We start from the raw sequence: 11,040 nt of genomic DNA on the forward strand, positions 1-11,040 counted from the left end.
GCATATTTGGTGGTTATTATTTAGTAGCACCTTGCGTGCCCTTCCTCCTCGTCTCTTCGTTTGTGCCGCAGCGTCGATGCCGGTTTTGTGAGGGCTCGTCTGCGTGGCGATGCTCAATTTTACGGGTGTCCTTCGTAGGGGCGATATAAGCGGTGGAGGGAACCACGGGATCGGAGGCGTAGTACTCCGTGGTCGTCCAATATCTGGCGTGATCGGTCCCTCTTGATTCCCGAGCCGGAATGCTCGGTAATGGATTTCGGCGGGCTAGCGCCAAATAGTGCCTGAAGCCGGGCCGTGGTCTTCTTCCGCTTCGGTAGCGGGTCTCCAGGAGTCGGTGGTTCGTCCCTGGCAGATGGTGGACTGGCGCCCTAGGTCAGATCTATTGTGCCCAGAGTATGCAGCGGCTGAGCGCTTGGTGGATCCGGCGACCGAGCGCCGGATGCTGGAGGCGACTGAGCGCCTGAAGCTAGAGGCGACCAAGCGCAGTATGCTGGAGGCGACCGAGCGCCGGATGCTGGAGGCGACCGAGCGCCGACTCTTCTCCGTTTGGCCGAGGTGAAGTGCAACGGCGTTGGGCGAGTTTTGTGCCGGAGGATGATTTCGGCCAATGTGGGCAGCGTGCTGGCGCTCTTTATTTGTGGCGTCTTGAAAGATGGTGCGGCGACTGGCGCCGTATCGTTTACCAACGTTTTTAAAGCGACTTGCGCTTAGAAAGTAGGCGACTGTGCGTTTATTTGTAAACACAAGCAGAAATCTGCTCGAGAAAAACAATGAACATATTGGACAATATTTCAGGTAAATATCATTAAAAATAATATGGGTAGTCTAAAGGAAAAATTTATTTTAATTGATGAAAGATTTATTTTTTGAATTTTATCATCCATGTATTTTGTCCGTAAAAGATATCACATAAGATATAAGATAAAGTAGATATGTAAAATATATTATTTCTATATAAGACATGAATAAAATGTGGTACAATAGGGCTCCAGGCGAAGATCCACGTAATAAAAAAATCTAACGCGCCATTAGTGGAACCTCATGGGTGGTATGGAAGTCCATTCACTCTTTGTTCTTATATTATTGTAATATTTATAATCTTACATAAACACATATTTGTGTAAATAATTAATAAAGTAATTATTAAGGCAGTATTCTACTCTAGACACCCGTTTTTAAGGTGTTTTTTAGGAATTAATTTTGAAAAAACTATTGAACTTACAGGGCAGAGGTATTGCACACATATTTAGTAATATTTAAACTAACAACACAAATTTTTATAAGGTATTTTATTGAAAAATGTACGAGTTATACGCCGATGTGCAGGTCATGTCGTAAAATGCTAGTCAAACCGGGCGTACGAATTGCGGTCATCCTAATCGTCTGAAACAAAAAAACCAAAGATTTTTTAAAACTATATGAGTGTAGTTATCGCTCGGACTAGAACTAACCAAGTCTGAACATTTTCACTGCAATCGCAGCTATTTAAAGATTAAGGTTCGATTTTTTTGAAAAATTTTCGACTAAAACAAGCGGGCGGAGGGGAAATATCCAAACTATCGATATAATTCTAGTTCCGGCCATAGGTACACATTCACTCTATATGTGTGTAAAATTTCAAGTCAGTCGGCCCAGTAGTTTTTGAGAAAAATATGCGCCCGATCTGAAAAATGTTGTTTCGAGAAAAACGCATTTAAAGTTTTCCATGCTGTTACAACTAGTACGACTGAAGTTACGGTGGATAACGACTTATTTCAGTAACTTACCCCTAATCAGCTATACCAGGACCGTAGAGAAAACCTTCCTCAGCTTCGAAGAAGTCTTGTAAAGTAGCTTTTTCTTCTCTGCTGGCAGTCCTCGCCTCTTTAGATGCGGCAGACGCCCGTCTTAGACCGTTGTACGCGCTCCTTGTCTCTATCGTCTGCGAAGATTTTGGCGTTTTGGCCGACTTTCATTCCCATAACTTCCATGATTTTTAGGATTTTTTGAAACCCTTCATTAAAAATGACGACGGCTAAGAAATTCGCAATTTCCACGGTCTTTTTGCCACAGTGCAAAGAAAGTGTCTAGTGTTCCTATAGCTTCCGCTCTACGCCACACGCACCAGCTCGTAGGGCCTTCAGGGTGATGTGGATTATCGTCGGTCGATCTTTTATGGTCAAATGTGGCCCATATAGCTCTCTTCATCTCTGGTAATGAATTTGCATTTCTTCGTATTGCCAAGCCGTAATACGTAGTCAGTTCATTGATAACTTTGTCTGTTAATTTTCCTGCTCCTTTTCCACCGATGCCTTTATTCTTTTTCTTGGCATTACGTAGTCTCGTACCCATACGTTTTTCAACGTGTCCAATGCATTCTTTTTTTTCAATGGCAAAGTCTTCACCGTATACCATAGCCTCTACAAGAGATTTATAGGTTTTGCTGTCTCCATCCCCTACATATCTTTTATACTTTACTTGGAACTTGTCCATCGATCGCGAGAACATTTCCTTTACCGCATCCACTTCCATTTTGCCAGCAGAACCTTGATGATTGATTGTGCATTCATCATCATGACTGCTCTTCCAAGTTTCGTATTCCGCAGTGCCATACTTATTTTTCCATAAATTGCATGATTGGCAAAAACTCGATTTCACGACTGTATCGATGACTTTATTACAATATACCCCAATGAGGGTGGTGACGCCAAACAGCTAGGTGAAACCTCTTTTTTTCCACGTGCCGTCTCCGGACACAGTCAATTCCGATGGGGGATTACCGTATTTAGTGTTCTCTTCCTTTTCTTCCTCGGCTGTTTTTCTTGTCACAATGTCATAGACTGCTTCGCTTGCACAATGAATATTTTCGAGACATGCATAATATGTTTTCGCAGCAAGTCCTTGACCAATATCCATAATTCCACAGAATAAGGCGAGTCCCTTTAAACCAATGCCTAAAAGTTGCATGGCAAAAACTATTCTTCGATTTACTTCAAAAGCTTTACTCACTAAGCACACAATCAAAGGACATGAGTTGATATAAATTACACCACAACTACACTCCACTGCTATTTTAAAACCCAATCCACGCGGACTTGCTTCAGTAAAAGTTATGTCTTTTTTACACTTTTTACACATAACAAGTGCACTGATAGCAGAGAATACCGAAAAAAAGTTAAGAATGCTATAGCTGTGTTCTTTGTTTATACGAAACTCGTCGTCTCTACTATCTTTCAATTTTTTTGCTGATGTACTGGCATATTCAGTATCAGCTTCGAAACTATATCGATTTCCGCAAAATTTTCTTTTTTTTGGTACTGACTTACGCGCGTAACCACCTCGTTTGCCTTTCTTATCCATTTTTCAAAAATACACGTCTAGTTCGTTCAGAGTTCGAAAGTATACTGACCTGTATTGCCAGAAACGGGTCCCGGCTAATACGCACACAATCAGAGCCTCGTACATGTACTGCGCAGAGCGCTCTGCGCTGATTGTGTGCGTGTGAGCCGGGACCCGTTTCTGGCAATACAGATACTGATTGTTGTAACGGAAATGTGACGTCAAACAGCGCCAAAGAAAAGGGGCAAGGGATAGGCGCAGGAATTCCCGAAGCCGGTATACAATGGATACAAGGATCGAGGGAACAACTACCTGCCGCGCCGCGGCCTTCAAAGCTGTATAACTCTAGCAGTTTTGCGAATTTCACCTTAATATTTTAGGGGCACATTTTTGATATCCCAAACTGTAAGAAAATAAAAAAAAATTTTTCAGTTTTTTGAAGATTCTAGAGTAGAATACTGCCTTAAAGTAATATAAAGTAATTAAAAAATTGCATATATCCTTATATGTAAATATATTACTTTTACTATATCACAATAAAACTTATAAACTATAGCCAATGTTATACTAATATAGCATAACAAAAAAATATTTTATATATATATATATATGTTTATTTAGACATTTTAAAATATATATATTCTGAATTATTAAGTTTAAAAATATGCATTGTACTTTTTCAAACTTTCCAATATGCTCCATTCCACCAATTGCTTATTCCTCCATTACATATACTTCATTATTTTAATCGATTAGTTCGATAAGACATCAGGTTTATCTTAGATTTGATCATTTTGTATTTAGTATTTTATTATAAAGACTTGACAAATTTTCGAACTAATAATTTATAATTATCTACCTTTAATTGTACAGGATATACCCAGTCAGCGCAGAAGATCCCCTAAATGTACATAGGATACATACGGAAACGGACTCTGGATATTCTGTACATATCGTAACACATCTGAAAGATGTGTCTATTGCAGGTTGTATGGATGTTCAAAAGCAATGCGCCGTAGGTCTCAGATAGATCCAGTATATATTCATTTGTACATCCAATACACGGAACATACATTTTCGTATATCCATTTATACATATATTGTACATCACATGCATGTACTAACGAAATACGAAAATGTATGTACAATGGATGTGTTACGTCCAGACTCGAGGAAGGATGAGTCGACGGAAGGGCGCAACAACTATCTTTTATTTTCCCGAAGTTAAACGTCTCGTGGCGTTCGGAATCGGGTCGAACGAACTGATAGGTCCGCAAAGCAGGTAAACGACCGTTCGGATCGCTATTACGCTGCTTATTCAGACGTTCGTTCGGTGGTCCCTTTTCGGTCAGGGAATTTAATCCCTTTTACGCGGGATGGGACCTAGTGCGATCTTCGTACTGGGATCGAGAGAGGGGTTAAGAAATGTTTAATTAATGAAAAAAAAATATAATTTTATTCATTATAAAAACAAAAGTTCGAATACATGATATATAATATATATGTAGGAAGTGCTTACATTATCGTGTGAGTGTGAGTGATTGTGTGTGGTTGAGCTTATCGCTCCGCGGGTGTTACAATGGTACGGAGGGCATCAGTCAGAATGACGAGGGAAAGTCTCTACCGTTAAATTTTAGGTTCTGACTGGTTAATACAATGTAGGTTTAATAATAAAAAAAAAATTAAAACATGTATGTGTATGTGTGAGAGTGAGAAAGAGGATGCGGTATGAAGGAGGGAGAAAGAGAGAAGGGGGAATTTTTAGGTTTGGTTAATCTTGGTAAGATGAGTCGGCTTCCAGGTCGGGCAATTCGTTGCAAAACTCTTCTATCGCTTGGTCGAATTCCGACTCTGAAAGGTGCGGGGAAGTTGGGGGTGAATTGTTAAGGAGGACAGTAGATAGAGAGGAGAATGAACGAGGGGAAAGCGGAAGTTCGGTGACTTCGGGGAAGTAGATTGGGGAGTAGCTGGGGGAGGGGTAGTTAGGCGAGAGGGGAAGAGTGGGTCTAACAGATATTGTTGTTGAACTGTTATTGCGAGTAGCGCAGAATCGGCATTTTACCGACGTTCGAGTCCTCCGACTCCTGCGAATGACTGTTTGGCTTGGACTGCCGGATCTGGTTTTCACTATGAAAACCAGCGTTAATATAATATACGTAATGCGTTATATCTCACGAGGGTTAATAGCGTAAATTAAATTGGACGAATGTGACTTACTTTTTGGTTCGTAGGTGAAGGTGTGGAGTCTCTTAATGTGCCGGATTGCCGGGTTCCAGATTAGCCAGGCGATGAGTGCACTGGTATAATTTTTTTGTAGTTTTCGCGGTGCCACGGCACTTAATGAGACTTATGTTAACTGAAGACGCACGCACAGAATGAATCAAGTGTTAAGTAAATGAAGTGGTAAGCAGGTGCTAAGTAAGACTGTGAGTGGCCCTTTGAGTCCTCTTTTTATATCTCCTTTTTAGGGGTGTATTCTAATTTCTAAGAGTGGGAATCTTCCAAGTCTCTAACGAATTAAAAATTATGCCAGTGCCCTCGTTAGGCGGGGTGTTTCTCCTACTTTTCGAATTTTTACTCGTGGTGATCGTCGATTGGTGATCTCGATATCAGTTGAGCATTAGATTTCCCTTGCGCACGTGATCTGATTAGAAAGGGTCTTAATATCGTTACTGGATATGTCGTCACATGAGTTTCATCATTATTGATTTAGTTACGTTTGTCAGATATTTTCTTAGAGGGAATTTTATTATCTTTTTGATATCAATTTATTCTTCCGTTGGAAAATTCTATTTCGAGGATATCTACTGATTTTTATTTATTTTTAGGCGACTGGCGCGGTTTCGTCACCGGTCTCTCGCGTCTTTCCCACGGTTCCTCATAGATATTGATATTGATAAGTGACTAAATGTTTAAAGAAATACGTGGCGCAAGATGCTCTATTTACTGAACGACTTATTTTTATCACCGATCGATTATCGTTGCCGCAACATTGCGGTAGGAAGGAATCGTGGAGTCGCCAGGACGTAACACCCCCGGCCTTAGACAAATGTTGGGGAGGAGCCCGACATTTGCAAAGATTAAACAGATTCCTTCCTTTCGCAATTAACTAAAGTATCCTAATTATATATGATTTCGGGCATGCTGGTTGGTTTATTAAGAAGGAGGAAAGAGAAGGCGACCACCAAAACCCCTTCCTTCTTTCCTTCGTCCTTCTTTTACTTTTTCAATTAACTATTATTATTATTATTATTTTTTTTTTTTTTATATATATATAATTCTTATACAAAACTATCTTTTCTTATATGTGCCCATATATGGCGTAAGAGATAGAGAAAAACTACATATGTCATAATGTTTACCTGACCATTATTGATAAGGTTGGGTCTTCGGCTGGAGGGTTTTATTGCCCTGTGAGAGAGATAGGATATTCCCTTTTTTTTCTTCTTCCCTCTTGTGTTGTTGGAGTCATCTGAACAGCATATGTTCTGCTTGTCGGGAAGGTTTTTGATATTTGGCTTGGATTCTCGTTTATTACGAGCAATTAGCCATTGACTAGGATTCCATGTTGAATCCCATAATAGAATGTCCAAGCTTCATTTGCCTGGATCTGAGTTAAAAGTAGATTTGCTGATAGATATGCAATGATGACTTGTCAATTGACAAACGCTGGGATTGTTTTCCTTGTTTTTTTTCTTATTAGTTGTTGGTTGAAATACTGTATTTGTCTGCAGAATAATAAGCTTCATTTGCTCGAAGCTGGTTAGTTTATCACTAAATGTAGCATAGTGGTTGCTTATTGGTTGCTGGAGTCGATGATATAATTCTTCTGTAATATATTTTCTAGCTCATTGTTCCTCCCCCCCCTTTTTTTTTTTTAGATGATCAGATAATATATATATATATATATAAGAAATTTTTTTTTTTTTTTTTTTTTTTTCAGAAAAGATAGTTATGTTTTGTTATATATGTCTATTATATAATGATTGATCTAAATATTATGCTAATTTATAATTAATGTTAAACGTAATAATATTTATAATATTTATATAAAAATAATACTAAAAATATAATACTAAAAATACATGTATGTGTGTGTATATATGTTTTTAATATATTGATTAATCTAACAATTGAATAATACAGTATGGCGCATTCGCTTATGTTCTCTCTTATTTTATACGATGGGAAATATATTTACTGTAACTGGTAAATTGAGTCTGTTCCTATTACTCTGTTTGATAAAATTTCAATTATTATTATTTTTTTGTTAAAATTATTATCGTGATTTGTCTTCCAATTCTGAGGTCCATCTGAAAATTCTCGTAATTATTTATTAGTTTTGACATATGAAATTCGTAAGCGGTTAGGATGTACAATTCGGCTATTCTTTTTTATTCTAATTTTTACGTTGTTTTTATTCAAGATTTCTAGAATTTCGTGAGGCCCAGTATATTGATCTCCGAATTTACCTGGTTTTGGACCTTTTAATAAAAATACTTGATCTCCCGGTTTAAAGGTTTGCGGGTTGATTTTTCTATCATAATAATTTTTTGATCTAACTTTGGCTTGAATTACGTTATCGCGTGCGTTTCCCTGAATTGCGTGAAGCTGAGTGACAAGATTTATTAAATATTCGTCGTAATTTGCTAATTTATCCCCAGGAGGTAGAAGTTCGTTCGATGGAACGCGTGCTATCTTTCCAAAAACCAGCTCATATGGAGTGTGCTTTGTTGCTTCATGTACGCTTGTATTATAATTAAACATAGCAAGGCTAATCCATCTATCCCATTGTTTTTGTTCATTTGCGTATTGTTTTAAATATTCGCCTAATGCGTGATGTGATCTTTCTAAGGATCCGTTTGATTGAGGATGGAAGGCTGTTGTACGAAATTTACGAATTTTAAACAATTTTGCAATTTTCTTTATTAGATCGCTAAGGAAATTTCTGCCTTGATCCGTTAATATTGCTTTTGGTGCTCCAAGTACGCAAATAAATCGGTCTACAAAAGCTTCTGCGATGGTTTCGGAAGTTTGATTCGGTAATGGTATTCCCATGCAAAATTTAGTTAATTGATCTTGTAATGTCAGAATATATTCGTTTCCTCTTTCGGTTTTAGGTAAAGGGCCTACGATATCCATAGCTACTTTATCAAAGGAAGATCCTGGTGTATCTGTAATTATCATAGGTTGTTTTGTTTTTACTCGGACTAGTTTTTTCAATTGACATTGTAAACATTGTTGTATATACCGTTGAACATCTGCTTTTAAGTTTTCCCAGTAATAATTATGTTTTATTCGGTTATAAGTTTTTGCGACTCCCCGGTGTCCTCCCATTGGTAAGCAATGCATTTCACTGATTATAACGGAACGTAAGTCCTTTGGTGGATATTTAATTAGTCCGTGGCAAACAATAACTTTAGTAGGGGCGTCACCGAATATTGATTGTATATGTGATTTAACGTCATTCCATGGGACATTATTAATGAACTCGGTTTTTGCGATACTAAATGTTTCTAATTTTAAGTCTTCGGTTATATTTCGTAAGTCTGTTAAGATTTTAATAATTTGGTTAAGGGTAGTCGTAGGGCCTTCTCGCTGTCCCTCGCTGATGGGTAAAACCAGATGATAATGATTTTTATGTTTTATAGCCTTAGTTTTTCCTAAGACAAGAAATCCTAGGTTCGGAAGCTCTTTTCGTTCGAAAAGTTTTTATGAGCCTGAATCTAAAGGTGTTCCCTGAGTGTCGACGAAATATACCATGTTATCTTTTCGTAAAAATAATAATTCTCGAGAGTCTATAACGTTACCAGGAATTATTCTATTTTCAATAAATGTGGGTTTTCTTTTTCTCGATTTTAAATTTTGGTTGATAATATCTTCCTCGTTTTCTTCTTCTTCTTCTTCTTTTTCACTGTTAGAATCTTTATCCGGCGGGTCGTTTCTTTCTTCAATCTCTTCAATCTCTCCGTCGTTATGCAATTCGTCGGTTATTTTATTTTGCTCAATATTTTGTCTTGCAGTTCGGCTTCTTGTTTGAATTTTGTTTTGTTTAGGAGGATCATGTATTAAAGCCTTTTCGGTAATTGATAGATGATCTGGTTCATTTAGTTCTGTTAGTGTAAATGGAAGAATATCGTTATTGTTATTTAATAAATCGCTTTCAGGTATTATTTCTTCGTTTTCTTCCATATCGGAAAGATATAAATGAAAATCGTCATCTTCTTCTTCTTCTTCGCTATCGGATTTTTCTAATAGTTCGGCAATTAATCCTGCATCTTTAGGGCTATCTGGGTTTAAAAGTTTCTTGGTTTTCAAAATTTTATAATCTATTTCTTCGATATTTACAGGATTTCTGGACAATGCGTCTGCGTTTACGTTTGTTTTTCCCGCTTTGTATACGACCTCATAATCGTATTCTGCTAATTTTAATCTCCAACGAAGTATTCGCATATTTGCATCTTGTGCGTTTTTAAACCACATCAAGGGTTTATGATCTGTAACTAAAGTGAATTTTCTTCCGTATAAGTATGGTCGAAAATGTTTAACGCAATATACAATAGCTAACGCTTCCTTTTCATAAGTATCGTATTTTAATTCGTTATCTGTTAGGGTTCGTGAGGCGTATGCTATCGGTAGGTCTTTATTTATCTCTCCTTGTGATAATATTCCTCCAACGGCTATTCCTGATGCATCAGTAGTTAGAATAAATGGTTTAGAAAAATCTGGATATTGTAGTATTGGTTCTTCGCATAGTTGTTGTTTTAAGATTTCGAAGGATTCTTCTTGCACGGAGGTCCACTCGAAGCGGGTGTCGTTTTTTAATAAATTTGTTAATGGTTTGGCAAATTTGGAAAAGTTCGGTATAAAGCGTCTGTAATATCCTGCAAGTCCTAAAAATTGTTTAATATTTTTAGGTGTTTTAGGTTTTGGAAATCGTTGTACTGCTTCTAATTTTTTCGGATCTGGTTTTACTCCGTCTTTACTGATTACGTGTCCCAGGTAAGTTACTTCTGTTTTTAAAAATTCACATTTGTCTGGTTGTAGTTTTAAATTAGCTTCTCGGAGACGTTCCATTAAAATGTTGTATTTTCTTTCGTGTTCTTCCAACGAGGTTGCGTAGATAACGATATCGTCCATATAAACAAATAATTCCTTGCCTTGTAACCCAGTTAACACTAAGTCCATTAGGCGTTGGAAAGTAGCCGGAGCGTTTTTTAGACCGAACGGCATACGGTCAAATTCGTAATGTCCAAAAGGAGTAGTAAAAGCTGTTTTATGACCGTCTTCGCGGTTCATTTTTATTTGATGAAATCCTGATGCTAAGTCGCATACCGAAAAATATCTAGCTCCTCCTAATTGATCTAATATATCGACGATATTCGGTAAAGGATATGCGTCTCCGATGGTTTTGTCATTTAAAGCGCGAAAATCTAATACCATTCTCCATCGTTTGTTTCCCTTGGAATCTTCTTTCTTCGGCACGATCCATATAGGCGTGTTATATGGCGATTGTGAGTGTTTTACGATTCCTCCTTGTAACAGTTCTTCTACCTGCTTGTTTATTTCTTCTTTATGAATTTGCGGAAATCGATACTGACGAGTGTTTATTGGTTGGTCATCTGTAGTAGGTATTCGATGTTGTAATACGTGAGTTGCGGTTAATTTTTCTCCAGGGATATGAAATCGATCTTGACTGTCCGTTATTAATTTTATAATGCT

At 37.7% G+C, this 11,040-nt stretch overlaps 1 pseudogene; it reads right to left on the minus strand.

Annotated features, from left to right (window-relative positions):
• Positions 1-368: 368 nt before the first annotated feature.
• On the minus strand, positions 369-2,946 carry LOC138943496 (uncharacterized; annotated as a pseudogene).
• Positions 2,947-11,040: the final 8,094 nt, after the last annotated feature.

Source organism: Polyergus mexicanus, unplaced genomic scaffold, assembly GCF_030449975.1.
Source record: "Polyergus mexicanus isolate NDT 795.1 unplaced genomic scaffold, iyPolMexi1.0 SCAF_27, whole genome shotgun sequence".
NCBI lineage: Eukaryota > Metazoa > Arthropoda > Insecta > Hymenoptera > Formicidae > Polyergus > Polyergus mexicanus.